The sequence below is a fragment of the Epinephelus fuscoguttatus genome, linkage group LG14 (assembly GCF_011397635.1).
Source record: "Epinephelus fuscoguttatus linkage group LG14, E.fuscoguttatus.final_Chr_v1".
Lineage (NCBI taxonomy): Eukaryota > Metazoa > Chordata > Actinopteri > Perciformes > Serranidae > Epinephelus > Epinephelus fuscoguttatus.
This window is the reverse complement of record NC_064765.1, coordinates 26,080,338-26,097,263: the sequence shown is the minus strand read 5'-3', so window position 1 is coordinate 26,097,263 and position 16,926 is coordinate 26,080,338. Positions and strand designations below refer to the sequence as shown.

Genomic DNA, 16,926 nt, shown 5'->3' with positions numbered 1-16,926 from the left:
GAACGACGCGGCTTACTCAGCACATTGTTTTTCTTAGGGCCTAACCAGGCGTCATTCATCAAGCCCTGTGTTGACCCACTCAATGTGCAGGCGGCTGGGGATATGAATGAGGGAACAACATGAAAAATACATGTGGGTTGTACTCTACTTTTTGCGGTTCACTCCTCTCATAGCCTGAGGATGTGTTGAATATGACGGACCCCTCTTGTCAGGCTCCTGTATCTTACTCTGCTGTAAATGATTCAAACACTCTGTAGCTACTTTATTCCCTGGTGTGGTACGACTAACTGAGATGTGAATCGATGCACCGCACTGTAATGTAGACATATTAGCGGGTTGCGAGGGTGAGAGAAATCCTTGAATCCTCAAATACTGCGGGCGACATCACCTTGAACAAGTACAGCAGTGTTTAGCGATGGTGGTTACATAACGCACAAACACACACCATTTTACACGAACCACAAACAAAACGTAACAGCAAATGAGATCAGAGAGAGCAGATAAACTTGGGGAGCCATTATCCTAGCTGCAAGCAGAGCCAGATATGCCAGGAATACAGACACAGTATTAAATTAACTCTGGATTTGATTTGTCTGATAGACTTAGATATTTCCTCTTGGATATGTTTAATGTCACAGTAGTTTAGCAGTTGTGACATTGTGCAGGCAACACGCACTGCCACCACTGATACAGTTCAGTGTGTCAACATAATGCATGTGTGTAGGCCTGGTTAATCTAGGATGGACATTTCTGCAAAACATTGTCAAGGTTTGAATTGGGTTATCGACAACTTGATAATGTGCCATTTTTTTGTGCCAGAGTTAAGATGTAATGACAAGACAGACTCAATAGAAGAAATATTAGGGACTGTCCTGGTGAAAAACACTGAAAGAGGTGAATCCAGGTACAGCCCTAACTTACTTAGAGGGACACTCCACTGATTTCACATGTCAAAGTGAATTTACTGGCCTCCGGGAGCACTACTCAGCTTGTGGTACTGGAGGAGCTTTGTCAAGTTTGCTTAACAAAATGCTTTACAAAGTGGGTGCATGGAGTTTGAAAGATATACATTTACCAAGCAGAGAGGATCTAGTAAAATATGCTTTTGAATTGCATAACAGGAAGCGTAAGATCCAGTCTGCTGGGATATCTGGGCATCCACAGCATCAGTTTAGTCCATAATTTTTATATATCTGTCTCTCCCAAGTCCCACAATGTTGTTGAAGGGCAATACTAAATCACTGAAGTAGGCTTTGAATGTTGTGTGCAAGAATTTAAATCTACAGCAAAGACTGTGGCACATCATGTCTAAGAAGACACATTTTTGATAAATAATTGCTGTCGTTTCCTGTGGCTGCCTCACAATAAAAGCCAGCTTGTGGCTAAAATTGTAAACACTAACGGTGGAGTACATGCTTGCATTGTTTCTTGTGATTGCCTCGTGTGTAGTGAAGTAATTTTAATTAAAAGCGAGAATGGCGGACTCCGCCACCAACAACGAATACCATGTATAGAGAGAGGTAGTTACAGAATGTATAACAACAAAAGGCCAGCCATGAATTGTGTGACAAACAAGGCTTGATTTGATACGGATTGTAACTTTAAAGGAGGAGGTGGCTGAGCGGGTGGCTAGCAGCTAACATTGCTAATAGCGCTAACAAGGGCGATAGTGGGAAACGGGGGAAAACGAAAGATTAAGCACTATGCTTCTGTGACAACGCTGCAATAGCAGAATCCACTGTACAGTATGAGCAGTGGTGATGTGCTAGCCAGGGGGCCATACTCACAAGGACATACATGCACTAACATGCACACCCAACCCGATCTCCTACTATAACACCCAACAGAGAGGCTCAGATTACAACACTCACAGAGGTGTTGTGACTTCATTCTCTGCTCAGGGTGCCATTACCCCACTATATCTTTACATAGCAAATAGTTGTTTGCTGCTATAGTAATACTCTGAATGTTACGTACAGCTCCATGAAAGGGGAACACAAGCTATGTTATGAATTCCAATATATTATTTCCATGGCTTAGGAAAGTTCAGTCAATATTTGTGAACATGAGCTACTCTCTCTGAAAGCCGCAAACCAGAGAAGTGAATGAACAGGAGACTGATTTTGAGGATGCACAGAATGTTTGTTTTCTTTTTTATACCCAAATGAGCTTTATCCTACTGTTGTGTTCTTAGTTCTGAAACAGAAAGTGTGCCCATATACTCAGAACATCCTCCTGGGTACTCTTAGTGTCATCTAGAACATTTTTCCTAATTCGTTGACTGTGAAGTAGCTCCAGACTTTATATCCTATGACATCACAAGTTTGAGATTTAGTACTCTATTTTTTGGATTTGGGAGAGAGTTGTCCATGTTAACTTATATGTTTTGACTGTATTGGATCGTAGGAATAACATGTATGAATGATACATAATAGTTTTTGTATATTGCATCAGTGTGAAATATCATTGACCAACAAGATCGATGACACTCACGTGATTCATGAAACACAGTTATATTTTTTTAGTTTATTGGGATTGTCATCCAGGACAAACACCAAGAGTTTCACTCCATATCGCTCACAGAGAAAATTTAAGAGATGCAAATTAAGACAATTAAGATTTGGATTGTGTGAACCCTTGTCTTCAGTAATTCAGTGTGCAATGTACATAGTATTTCCTGTGATGCTGACATGTTTTAACATCAAGGTCCACAGTTTTTAAAATTCATCTCTGTCCCTCATGCACTCGACAGTGAGTGGACCTCATGGGGTGTGGTGTGTGTGTATCACTGAACGATGACAAACTGTTAAGAGCGCATCAGTCCAACACAACAAGACAAGTGAGACGTGTCTCCTTTGCACGTCGTTAAGCCAAAGTCATTCGAGAGCAATGATAAGGCCGGCTGGTGAATGACTAGAATGAATAGTTAGCAGTGGCTGCAACCTCATTACAAGGACACACCGCGTACAGCAGGAGGCTGATATCTTTGGCACAGCCCCACTTCGCTGTTTCCAATTTGAATGGAGAAGGGAATAATGCTTAATGCCTTTCCCTGCGTGGATATTGGCTCGTATGGGACAGCGACCCGTGAAATGAATATTTTTGTGAGATGAGATTTGTTATACACAAAGAGGAAGGCCTGCTTTTCCAGCCGACCGAGAAACACCCGACACAGGAGAGTAGAGGTATTGTACGTTTCAGGACGTGGAGAGCTCAGAGACTGATAATACCTCAGAAAAAGGGAGGAGAAAGAGAGGAGAGATCAAGAAGGAGGGTGAGATGAAAGGTAGACTGCAACAAGATTACAGAAAGACAAGGCTTACATAAGAGAATTTGAAAGTACAAGTTTTGACTTTTGATCTGATTGAGCATCCAGCCACAGTATTTTATAGTTAATTTTTAATAACTGAAGTGTGAGATAACTCAGTATTTTCCTACTTTTTTTTTCAAATACTGAATTAGAAATACAACAGGAAATAATGTCCTCTGCTAAAGCAACAGTAACAAACATGGGCGATGATATGCTGGACCTTTTTCAAAGGCATTTTCTTACTACAGAGTTGCTGTTTACTTAACCTGCTGGGTCACTGTTGTCCTTCTGTATAAGGTGCCTGTTTGCCCGGGAGGCAAACAGGCACCTCTCCTGGCCTCTCCTGGCACCTGGCACCAGTCAAACGCTCCATATCTGGTCCGGATGACAACTTGAACCGATGACCCTTGGGTTCCCAACCCAAGTTCCTATGGACTGAGCTACTGCCGCCCCAAAATGATGGTTACATTTAGAGCCAAATAGACCACAAGCAGGGCTTTACGGCATGGCTTTCTTGTCCTCGGATATATGCGAAATCCACCTTTCGCTCCTCCACAGCTCCTCCCACTTGTCTACATGTGGTCACTTCTGGCTTCAGAGATACAAATGGCCAAAATGCCAAACTTGAGGCTTCTAAACAGTAGTCCACAAATCAATAGGTGTTGTCACTGTGGCTATGTCATCATCTTTTATACAGTCAGTTGTCAACATGTAGTCACAGTAATCTTTTAGTTCGGTAAAGTTGTGATGCCTTGAAGGACGGGTGTTATTGGGGAACATGGCGAGCTAGCAGAAGAGGGGAAATTTGATTTTGACAACCAGACCTTTCTTTTTTTTTGTCTCTTAATTTCACGCAGAATTTGGGTCAGATCTTTAGTTTTGTATCAGTGTAGCAAAATCTCTTATTTCCTTGTTTTCTGATACTAAATCAGTTAACCTTTTACACCCCTCATAAATCATATACTCACCAGTAGCTCAAAGTACAATTCTTTTTTATTTTACCTCAAACTTTTTACATCTTAAAAATACAGAGAACACACGTATCTTGCTTTTGGTGATGAAATTGTGTGGGACAGATTATCATTCCTTTCAATTCATTTCCAGGCACATAGATTAGGAGCTTTAGAGTCTTCCTCTGGCTGACTGAGGTGACCCCCTGCTGGCTGCCTGCACAAATGAACTGCATGAAAGACTCTCTGAGACTTAGACGTAGTGTGTCAAATTCTGATCATACAAAAAGCCATTTGAGTGTGTTTGTGACTCATAGACTAGCTGTTCCCTTGATATGACATGTCTTAAATGTTGCATGGGCTTCAATTTCAACTGATTATGATAGTAGTACAAATGAATTCATTTCTACGGTGCTTTTCCAAACTACCAAGCGTAAAAAGAGGTGAATGAGGTAGAAATATAATACAGACAAAAAGTGAAAAAAACTTGACATAGAAAATTAAAATTGTATAAAACTGAGTAGTGATTTACAGTGAAAGATAAGGATAGTGCTCTGCAAATATTAATCTAACAGGTTTCATTCTATCAACCCATCTGATGGAACCACAGTCTCATTATAAGCCCAGACAGCCCACTCCTCCTCCGTCTCATCCCCTGTTCTCTTTATTTTTTTTTTTTTTGCGTGAACGAGGCAGGGAACAATATCAGTATTATGCATGTACCCACCTTTCCGGTGAAGGGGGAATGAATTTTTCCAATGGGCTCATAAATCCCCGCTCTACCTGGTTGAGCACTGTTAGAACGCGCGGTGGTTGGCTGGCCCGGCTCTCTTGGCCGAGACTATAGATCTGGATTGACAGCTGCTCCATCCTGTCTGCCACTGTTAATCATTGAAGGATTTGGGCTGCCTGCGAGCAGCTCTGCCAAGCGACCTTGAGCCCTGCTGGGGCCGAAGGACTCCAACTAAAAGCCTGCTCCCCTGTTGCAGCAAGCAAGAGGCACTTCAGCCAGGTGGCCCAATCGCCCCATAAGAGAGATTGATAGGTATCTAAATGTGCCACATTGTTGGAGTGAATTCCCTTTAAAATTCGACACGCTTTGAATATGCACTCATGCGGATAAATTGGCTGGTTATGTAACTGTGTAACAAAGCACTGTTATTCACTGTGCACTCCTGTTTTGCGTGAGCACATTTTTCCAAACATCTTTTACCTAAAATTCTAAAGATATGGATGAAAAATGTTCACCCTGTGTGCACTGTGTGACACGTAATTGTTAACTGAGACAGCACAGGGAAGAAAAAGACAGACACTGAGAAATAAAAGACTAAGACAGTCATTGTCAGTGGTAATGATGGCGTCACAGAAAAAAGACATGTTTGGAAAGGGCTCTTGATGTGATGTCAGTTTGATAGTTTATTCACAGCGACACTGTAGATAAGGACACGGAAGAAGCCGGAGGATGGTTATGAACATACAGTAGAGGAGCAAGGAAAAATATTAGATGTCATGCAAGAGAGGAATGGCACTGAGATAGTGGAGTCTGGTGACATGTAAAAAAAAAAGCCTCACACTATCCCTTGCTCTCTTGCTCTTCTCTGTCTCTCACCCATTCTCTCCATAACTCTCCATCTGTTCGGGTAAACGCTCAGTAAAGGAGAAGTCCAGGATCCAGACTCCACTCCCTGATTTTCACTCTAGCCATGCTGTTGGAAACCAGCAGCAGCGAATGCCTGTTTTGCCTGCCTCTCCTCTCTCCTCTCCTCTCCCTCTCTCGCTCCGCGCTGCTCTGCTCTGCTGCAGTGGATGGTCCTCACGGTGCGCTCGCAACTCGTCTCAGTGGAGGAGATCTGAGCATCTCACTGGCATTTTCCCACCCTTCTCTCGTTTCTAGCCCTCGTTCTTTTGCCACCAATCTTATCGTCAGTGGGTCTGGATAAATGTGAGGGGAAAAGTCATAGGATAGACGAGAGAGAGGGGAAGAGCTCAGGAAGTGTTTGATCCAACATCTCTTGCACATATGACTGTGTTATGTTCTGCTGTCTCCGGGTGACAGAGAAGCTTGTGCCCTTAGATACCTCCTGCTTTTAGACTCTGTGCCAGGTAAGTTCTTTCTCTGGCTTCATGGTTTTTATCCTGCGTTTGATGTAGCAGGTGACAGAGGAGCATCTTTTGCTCAATTCTCCCTGAGGGAGGGGGGTTGACATGTTCTAATGAGGAGATGATATTTTGGCAGAAGTTGTGCGTAAACAGGTCCAACGTAGGGTATGGCCAACATATGGCATAGTGTGTGTGTGTGTGTCTGTATGCAAATCTGTGCTTTATTGTAGACCACTTGGGCTCTCTGAGCTCACATCATATTTGCCAAGTAGCTCTGCAATAAATTCTGATCTACTGCAGCAACTTGAAATCACTGGCTCTTTCTAAATATTGAGGCAGGATTAGCTGTGTTTACTCTCTTTTACTGTACATGATTTGCATGTTCCACACACTGCCATCCATAATCCGGTTCATATTAGGTATCGGGGAGTGGTGGTAGCTTCTGTTAATGTGTATTTGAGTGTCTGAGTGTGTTTCTTTTGGGGGGGCAGGGGTATAAATAAAAAAAGTGCAGCATTATTTTTCCTTTTTTTGAGGGAAACCCTGTACTGGAGTGCAGTGCAGCACAGATGATAACAAGGAGATTCTATGACAGCATTGTTGAGGGAGCACACTACACTGTGCGTGTGCATGTGAGCGCGTACATGGCGGGTGTGTAGGCGGCTGTATGCGTCTAATGTAAACTCTCTCCCATAAGGTTGAGCCCTGAGTGGGCAGCCCGTATGTTGTTTTGTGAATGAAGTGCTTTTAGAGTCAAGGGGAAAGTGCATGTGTGTGCAGGCATGTTTACACTGTCATGTGTGTGTGTGTGTGTGTGTGTGTGTGTTTCCCTTTGAATACTATCAACTGTCTCCCATCCCTCGACTGTGGTTGTGACGTCACCAGCACACGCTCACTTTTGGGAAACACTCATCTACAGCACAGTGCCGTCGCTTCATCAGGTATTGGGTGGCGTTGGACTGTGGGTGGTGACTTGGTGACGATTTACAACCTGGGTTCCCGGGTCCTCGCCCCCGGTGTAAATCAGCCTGGTTGGTGGAGCACAGAGCCACTGCAGCCAGTTAGAGGAGATGCTTCGGATGTTCATGTCCACTGCTGCACTGCAGACAGACTCTCTCCCACCAAAGCTGCTAACAGACAGTGTGTTGCTCAGCCACAGACAGCGTAGGCTTGGTTAGAGAGGCTCTTCATCTATCAGCCTATGGTATTTGAACAGATGCTTTTAATCCAAAGTAACTTTCAGCAGTCTGTGTTTTTGCAGGTGCAGGTGGAGCTGTCTGACGGGAATTATAGCCCGTGTCTGGCATTATTATTGTCATGCTTGAACAACTGTGTCTCTAATGCCACTAAGCTGAAGAATTAGGGCCCTCTATCTGCATTAATTGAATGAGGGGTCTCCAGTTTTCAGACATCTCTCGGACAAAACAATAATCAACCCCCAGCGGTTCCAGTGACTCGTCCATCTCTCCCAAGTGGTGCTCATTAATTAGAATTACAGGCCATAATTTCAGTGGGGCTTCCCCCAACATGCATCCTGCATTGTGTGTCACACAAATGTAGATTCTGTGTATGTGTAAGCTGTTCTCATGCCCTCTGGCATCTGATACTGACGCACAAGGCAACGTTTAATGCGATATGAGACACACCTGGCTTTCAACTGACCCCAAGGGCGAGTGCAAAGTTTTTGTTTGATGGAGGGGTCTTCCACCACAAAATTTTGAGCGTCAAACACTTAATTTCCTGCATTCTGGTGAATGTTTATGCAACAATTGCTGTATTTTCTTCTTCAATTTATGGTGTAAATGTCTTTAATTTTGTCAGAACACAAGTCCTCGTCTATGTTCATGTTTTAATTGGGGTGGGGTTACAAATACACATGTTCTAAATGTAAAGGGGGATGTGTCTCCTGCATCCCCCCTGAAATCTATGGCAATATTAGATGCTAAAAGCAAGTGATTGAGTATAAAGAATGAGAAGGTTCACGTAGGGGTCAGGGGTCAAACAAACACACAACTTTCACCCATGCCGCATGAAAAACCAAAGTCAGCCCCATCTCAACCCAAACCAGGATTTTTGCCTAAACTAAACCAAGTACTTAAAGTGTCAAAACCTACATTTTCTGTGAACACAGAAGTGTACTTTGAAAAGACACTGTATGCATGTAACTGCTAAAGGGATGCCCAGAGCGTCATAGTTTGAAGCGTAGTGCCACTGACCAAGCTGCCGTATTGAACAAGTTTGGAATGAGAGCATGTTGGTATATGTGTTACACCAGATTTCCACTGGATGCATGTCCGTTGTGGAACGGCAGCGCTGGTTATCCGCTGCATGCCCCGCCGTCCGTCAATACCCACCGGCTGCGTTTGCTGTGCGGTGCGGTGCAGCTCCGCTGGAAGACATCTCGGTGCACTGCCATGATTAATGCCATTAATATCTCCTCGTCCATGGTGTTCACAGGGTGAAATGACGTCTGAAAACCTCTGACCTGTTGACTTCAGGCCTGCCTCTGCTCATTATGTAGTTTTTAAGGTGTAGTGCAGGGAAATATGATCTGCCGTGAACACTATGTATTTTATTTTGAAAATTAACTGGATGTTTTATTATGTTTCTGTGCACGACTTCCTGTCCTGCACGATCTGCTCTGTGCTGAATTGCTGCGTTGTGCTCCGGTGTCCAGCAAAAATAGAAGTCCTGCGTATCTGTTGCGGAGGGCTCCGGAGTGCCGGAGCTGAGACGGAGCCGGAACGCAGCACAGCCGCAGCTGGTGGAAACACACACATTGACTAGAACTGAATCCTATTGGCTCTGCTGCTGTGCCGGAGCGCAGACGCAACCAACACGCATCTGGTGGAAGTTGGCCGTACGGCAGCCAAAGGGAAGCCCTGGTTCAAAGCACAGTGAAAGCAATCATCTGTTTTGCTAAAGTGTCATTGAGCCAGAACACTAAATCCCCACCATCGTGAAGGGTACTATATCACACAGCTGTGTGTCTTCCCGCTTAATGCAAGTGCTTGTTTTGCTGCCCTTGTGTTCACATGTATGGGAACAACTTGGCTATTGCATTAGTGAAAAATAATCAAAGGGCTAGAGGCATAGGACCTCCCTAAGAGTCTCAGCTCTCGTTAGGTGGTGAATTTCAATCCGTGTCCCACACTCTTAATTATTTCAAATTCAAATGTAAGCCAGGGCTACCAGGACTTTCATTGCCTTTGCACACATGACTGAGCACTGATCTTTGCAATCCTGCCTTTGCAGTAGAATCAGAGTATCAGTATCAATATGATAGTTTCAAGCCCTGCACATACGGTGTGCACACAAACATTAAAATGACCTGTTACCCCCTGTCCTCTATTAAGCTGCAACACATTCACTTCATTTTGTACTGATCAGTTCTAATCAAGTGCCAAACTTAAGAAGTCTAGATAAACAGTATATATTAACCTGGCTGACAATGACAGGGCATAGATTGTCTTGTCAGACACACCTGCTGTGTTGGGTTTGTTCCTCTCAGCAGCCTGACAGGGAATCAGAATGAAGCAGGAGTGAGACAGATACAGCTGTTGTCCCGTTGAAAATGATGCTGTCACATTTACTTTAAAGCAAAATGACTGACTGTTGATTGGCAACCGAATTTGATTGCAGAAACTGCTTGTTTAATGTGTTGTCTTTTGTACTTGTGTCATGTTTTGATTGGTGGAGGCTATGGTGCGTGTAAGATGAACTATGACCATACAACATGTTTGTTTCATTTACATTTGACGCACATTGCCAACGTGCTTTTGAACATGATTCCCAGAAGAAGCAAATGGAGAATGAGAAATGAACAAATTTGTATAAAGGTACACGCAGAATGCACAGATTGAAGAACAATTCTGAGTGTTCTTGGCGGCTCATGCTGGATATCTGGGACAATGGACTCACAGCTTTTGACAGCTGCAGTCATGGACGCTCAAACACTGGAGCTCACAAACAATGAAAAACAGCCGTCAGCCATAAACAAATCAGAGGGAACAAGCCTATCATCCCTCTGCATCTTGACATGTAGCTGCGAGTCCATGTATGGAATATTGCCATCAACATATTGCAATACTCATCTACATCATTTCACATGAATTACAAGTATAATAGAAAAATCCATATCAGCTATGCCAAGGAGTAATTAATTCAATCTGTGCAGCAGGCCTGGACTTACATATCTTAAAGTGAGTTAAGCAAGGCCAAGGTTATTGGGCTGTGAACGTTTGCAGATAGTTAAGTGTTTTTTTAAGACGCGGATGACGTTGATTCAGGTCTGCTCCCATCGCCACGGTAACAAATCATGTTTGCAGAGCTCCGATTTCACGGTTTGTGAGCCACTCGTGTTGATTTGCACAGCTTAAAGAAACATATTGTCACAGTCCAACAGGAAGCAGCTGCTGGAACGACAATGAAGTGTGTCTGAAAAAATGGTTGCATATGTAACGGTCACGATGCAGCCGCAAGAACTTTGCTGTAAAGGAATGTGTTTGACTGAAATGGAGAATGAGTTGGAAAATGGCTGACAGCTTAATTTGGACGAATTTAATTTGTCATGGATCATCGTTTCAGCAGCTGACATGGATGAAAGCTGTGGCAGGGTATTTATTTGGACAGTCGACGGGGATAATGTTCCACAGCTCTGGATGAATGCAAAACTGTTGTGGGGGCACACAGATGGTGGCCTGGCTTGTTACATTAAGTCACTGGTCAGTAAGGTGTTCCAGAGTGGGATGAGGCGGCCCACTCGCTGTCGATGATCAGCTTGGTGTCAGATGTGTCAGCTTGTAGCATGTGTGTGTCTGTTACACGTGTATGCGATTGTGTGAGGCGTGGACAACTGTCAGCGCACAATCGTTCTGCTGGGATAATGGTTTTGACTCCAATCAGTGTCCAACTACTCCATCAACCCCTCTCTTTTTGGCAACACACACACAAACACACACACATAAGCAAACATGCGGGATGCCTCAGTTGCCTCTTCAGAGCAGCCTTCTCTCCCGGTGGGGAATCTTGAACTGAACCCAAGAGAAAAACAAGAGAAGAAAGCTCTCTCTTCTTTCGCCTCAGCATTCCTCTCCCTCCTCTCTCACTCTCCATGTGTCTGTCACTCACCAACACACACTCTCTCCCTCTTGCCCTTTTTTCTCCCTCTTTCTTCCTGCTTCATCCCTTTTTTTTTCTGCTCTCCCTCTCTCTCTCATGGGCTGTCAATAGGTTGCACTGCAGCCTGAGCCTGTGCCAGAGCTCAGCCTCTGAGCCACAGGTAAAGTATTAAAGCCAAATGACTCATGCACTGAAACAGAATAACCTCTTTGCTACTTGAAAGCACCGCTCCGGCCCGCTTCTTAAAAGTTACACCTGAATGAGCCGCTCCAGCTGCGACGCCTTCTCCCTTTACCTTCACCAGCAGTTTGCTGACACACCTTCACGCCTCTGACACACCAAGTCACAGGATGATAAACTGTTGTGTGCTCTGGAACACCACCTTCCCACCTTGTGCTGTTGTGTGATGGGCATGTGTGTGTGACTGTGTGTGTGTGATTTTTCCCCCTGCAGTATAGATGTGTCCATGTAGTATGCTGAGCGTTTGGTATGTCAAAGGTGTTAGAATGCATACATAAAAGGAGTTTTATAAATACTTTGAATACTTTTTAAATACTTTTTAAAAGGGTCATGACACGGCAATCAAAAACAGCGCTGTATTAAGTTTTTAAAGGAGTTCCCATCAAGAAGAGACATTTACATGGAATATTACAGCCAACAGCACCATTAAGAGAACAGCAGATACAATTGGCTAATTGCTCTTTTAATGAATGCCATACAAAAAATTTAACAAGCTGATTTAAAAAGCAGCAAAAGGAACCAGAAACATGTTGGTTTACTTAAAAATGACTATGTCAGTAAGGTTAGGGGACATTCATCACCATGGTTACAATAACCTGCGTTGACTGTCTGTTGGAAATGGGAAACAAACACAATTCCCCGTGGTGAAGTCTGAGGATTTGTTGTTTACCCATCTATCCACCCTGACCTCTGCCTCATGCAGACTCTGTGGCTTCAAAACAGTGTCACCCTACTTCCTCCTTTGCTCCTGACGGGCAGGAGTCATTATGACTACGGTAGAGAGTGGGCTTTGTCACTTAAAAGTAAACATGTTATTTTGGGGAATTTGCTGAAACGATTGATGCTCATGTTGAGAAAGGTCTTCAGAGGGTCAGTTTTGTTTCAGCCTCTTGAAGCACTTGCTGGGTTGGTCATCACAAAACTGTTTGCTCAATTCCACAGAAAATTACTTTTAAACCTGGTGGAGATCGTAAAGTTTCCTAAAACAAATGGAATATGTCAGGGTGGTTTGAATGATACTCATATGTAGTTTGTGACATGTTTATATGACGCAGAATATTTCCATTTGATGGAGTCTTGAGCTTAAATATCTCACTGAATGTACACAACATATAACTTCAATAAAAAGTTGGGAAATTATGATACAGAATATTTTATATATGATGCTGTCAGAGCAGAGTAGGATGATTTTAACAAGGGAGGCTGGATGTTAAGGGGTTTTAAAAATAGTATTTCATGTAACACAAGCTGCATTCTTCATATGAAATGTTATGCACTGACACCCAGTACCAAACATCCGTTGAATGTGGTAAAAATGTGCACAGAGCTTACATCTGCATTTTAATGGGCCCTCATCCCACCACCACAGCTACACAAAGCTAATTTATTTGCTAAGGTTTAAAATCCTGTGTTCGTTTGACACTGCATCGCAGGGCCTTGCTCCCTTAGTTGCCATGGAGACACCATTAGGCAGTGGTGCCGCACCGATTTTTGTATTTTCTATTTTTATTTATTTATTTTTTTGCATAACCCCACGCCAAACTGCGCGGCTTGACGGGGACTCGCCCGTGCCAACTGCAAGAGTGGGTGGATAGATGGGTGCATGTGCATGTTTTTCTGACCGAGAGCGAGTGGGAGAGAAAAGAAGAAAGAGATCAAAACAAGGTGGGAGGGATTGAGAGGATGAATGAAAGGAGGGGGGGATGACAAGGAGAGGAATGAATGATGGAGACAATGACTGGGAAACATACACACACATGCACACTGATAAATGCTGATCATCACACACTGGTATACAGTACACACACATCCTCCAGCAGAGATGACTAGATTACGTACGTGTGAGTGAGCAGGGTGAGTGTGTGGGTGGAGGGATGCCGCAACAGTGCAGCTTATTTCGCCTTCAGATTGATCCCTGCAACCCTCTCTCAGGGGCTTCTAACTGCATTACCTCAAGCCAATTCACACAGCGTGATGCCAAATCCACATTCTCTCTCATTATTATCACACATGAGAGTTTGAAAATGATGATGATGATGTTTTTCAGATCCCTGTAAAGTGTATTGACTTGTTTTCTGAGAGGAATATATATTTATTGATGTATAATAGACTGCGGTATAATTAAAATGGGATTATTGAGTCACTTCTCAATAGGAAATTAACTTGCTGTCACCTGGTAGCAAGTTCACTGAACTCATCCCTAAAATCTACTGTACATCATTATAGTGAGTGACCCAATTTCTGCTAATCCGACGGGGCTTTTTGCTCCTTTTCATTACTGAAAAATAATTACAAGTGTGTGATTTCCTGCAGCAGTTGGCATGCATACAATACAACATACAGTGCACAATAACGGCAGGGTAAATCAGCTTGATTTGCCACATTTGCATGAAGTTTGAAAGCTTTAACATTTGCCAAAGTTGTGCATTTTTACGAGCACTGTGAAATGCTCTGTGATTCTCATTGGCTGTATTGTTGCTCTTGGTCAGCAGGTGTCACAAGTGGACACTGTTCATGTTTATTTTCAATGGAAAATGTTGTAAATGCTGTATTGGATTTTTTCTTGGGTTTTGCATCGGGGTAGGGTGCTATGGTTACGTCTTGATTGGCTGCTGCAAAAATTGGCTGCACTTAATTGACTAAGTGATATTTCAAGTGGGTGATGCGTTTGACCTTTGCACAATGGATTTCTTTCACAAGCTCAACTACATTTTCTCATGATGTTCCGTCATGTTAAGCCATTATGGCCTGAATGCCTCTCTCTGCAGGTTGTATCTTTCTTTAAAGATACACTGTACAGGATTTTCTTAAAAACAAAGTCATACAGAAGTAATGCCTATCAGTCATTACTTATGACCTATGTGATGGTTGTGGTGGTGTATTTATCTGCAGAGACTCTGCCTTCTGCCTGTATTTTCTTATTTTCTTCTTATTTTCGGTGTTGGCGTGTACCCCCATAGCGCTCAGGTGAGGGTGTGGCTTTACAAAACTAGTGACCAGGTGCCAGGCCGTAAGCAGCAGGTATCCAAGAGACACACAGCGATGAAATTCCACACATACAGTGAGGTGAAATGCCAAACCAGAGTAAATCAGGTGTTGGCTTTTACTTTTACTTTTCACTTCCAGGGAGGCTCAGCTTCCCAAGGACCTGATGGAGTGTTAGGCGGGAGAGGACGCTCTGTGTATGCATGATGATTGGAGGAATTGTCTAAAAGGCTGAACCCCTTTGTGATTGACAGCGCTTCGCATTTCGAGCTCAGTCCCATGCAGATATTTGCGAGTGGAGTCTTCTAACAGAGTGCCGTCCGGGGTTCCTTATTTCCATAAGTGATATAGCTCATTTTCACCACAGTTCAGGTGTTTAAACCCGTCTGAAAATCTATGAGGTGTGTTTTGCTGTGGTTCTGTGGCACAAGTGTGGCTGATAAACGGCTTCAATCAAATGTTCCTTTTATAAGTTACTGCCTCGCTACAATATAACAAATTTTATGATGTAAACTTAAAGTAAGCTTCCCCTGTTTGAAAGACCAGCAGCCGCCACTGCTGACAACCCTAGAGAGTTTAACACCTAATTATATATTCACAACAGTCACTTTTCCTTTGTCTTATGTGGTATAACCAGTGATGGACATTTTAGGACATACAGGAGTATTTTTCTATCCAAAGTATTTATGATTGTGTCACTTGTCAACAGCATGCTAATAGAGAACATGTATTTTGGCTTATGTTGTATTGATGCTCTCTATGATTGTTCAACACGATCCACAAAGATGTCTTGAAGCATGTCTTTTTTAAAAGTGACATCGAGATGTGCTGCTTTCAGTGTTCTACTATCCAGATGTTACAATCCTGTCTCTGTCTAGTGCTTCAAAACTCCATCCATATACCCACTTCAGGTAAAATGATACAGATTGAACTAAGATTGCCTTCAAAGTGTTTTTCTAGTTCACCATTCGTGTTAGCCTTTGCCTCGTCCACACTCCAGTAACTGAGGTTGATGTTAGACCAGGGGTTCTTCACAATATGTCTTATATCATAACATATCTCGGACGCCTGCCTTACAAGGCATGAATTGCTACCACAGAGACTTGTAGCGTAGGGTGGACGGAGATGCTGAGATCTGTGACAGATAGTCATGACCTCCGATGTGTTTTGAACACACTGTGCTCCCTCAAGGCGAGCAGCCAGGGGAGGTAGGTCAAAGGGGAGACTGCACAGTCATGGAGAAAATGGAGTCATCATTGCTTGAGTTTTAGAATTATACCGATGGAGAGAATGATTTTTTTTTTTATTTGGAGCCTTGTGGTAAAGGTGGTAGAAGCAGCTGTAAAGATGTGTTTTGCTTCTGTCACTGATTTATACAGCACAATAGAATCTAAACTTTTCATCAGTCCTTTAAATTTAATTTGAAAGCACACACACAATGATCCTCCAACAGCAGTGACAGCATCACCACAAGCAGCGAGAGATTTTTTCCTACACACACCAAGATGATAAACCAAAATCAAGCAGCTGGTTCAGATCCAGCATCTTTCATCATAGTGACAACTGGCTTGAAGTGCTAAGTATTCGTTGGCAAAGAGACAGGTCTCAGTCGTTCTTCAAGGGTATTCAGGGGTATACATACATGACTTTAAGATTCAGACCAGCCAGTATTCATACAACTGTCGTGAACACAGTGGCCCTTGGGAGATGGACTGTACCATGGGCAAGAGGCTGGCCGGAACACCCTCTCTATTTCTCCTCTTTAATCTGTGCTCACTCTCTGTCTCTCTCTTATCCACCCACGCCCACACCGGTATGCACACATCCTCTTATCTGAGTCCCAAATCTCTCTTTTTTCCCCCCTTGTTTACTCAGTGTATTTTTCTGCAGTATAAGCACAAGCTAAGTTTGATATTGCCTTGGACATCTTGAAAGAATCCAGTGTGAATTTTCTGCTGTAAATTCTCTCTGAACACCTGCCTATCATTCTCTCTCCGTCCGATTTCTGCACAGAGTTGAGTCCATGCGCTGAGAGTGTGCAGTTTTGACAACACCAGAAACCGAACCACACAAACAAACCCTCTAGATCCCCCTCTATGGTATTAATGTATTCTCTCACAAGTCTTGCTGGTGTGTCTTTGCCCCTGCCTTCACAAACCTTACATTAAAAACTCAGCTGGTGCATTAGAGACCGTGTGAGGACTGTTTGAAGCACCTGGA

At 43.3% G+C, this 16,926-nt stretch overlaps 1 protein-coding gene across 6 annotated transcripts in view; it reads left to right on the top strand.

Moving 5' to 3' along the window:
• dlgap2a (discs, large (Drosophila) homolog-associated protein 2a) overlaps positions 1–16,926 on the top strand; it is a 221,366-nt gene that overhangs the window by 66,363 nt on the left and 138,077 nt on the right. For 2 of the 6 annotated variants that reach the window (XM_049595249.1, XM_049595250.1), the window contains exon 1: positions 6,076–6,363. The exons of the other annotated variants lie outside the window; for them this stretch is intronic. The gene's annotated coding sequence lies outside the window, so the exon portion shown is untranslated. Of the gene's footprint in view, positions 1–6,075; positions 6,364–16,926 lie in introns of those variants that run through there. 6 annotated transcript variants of the gene reach the window in all.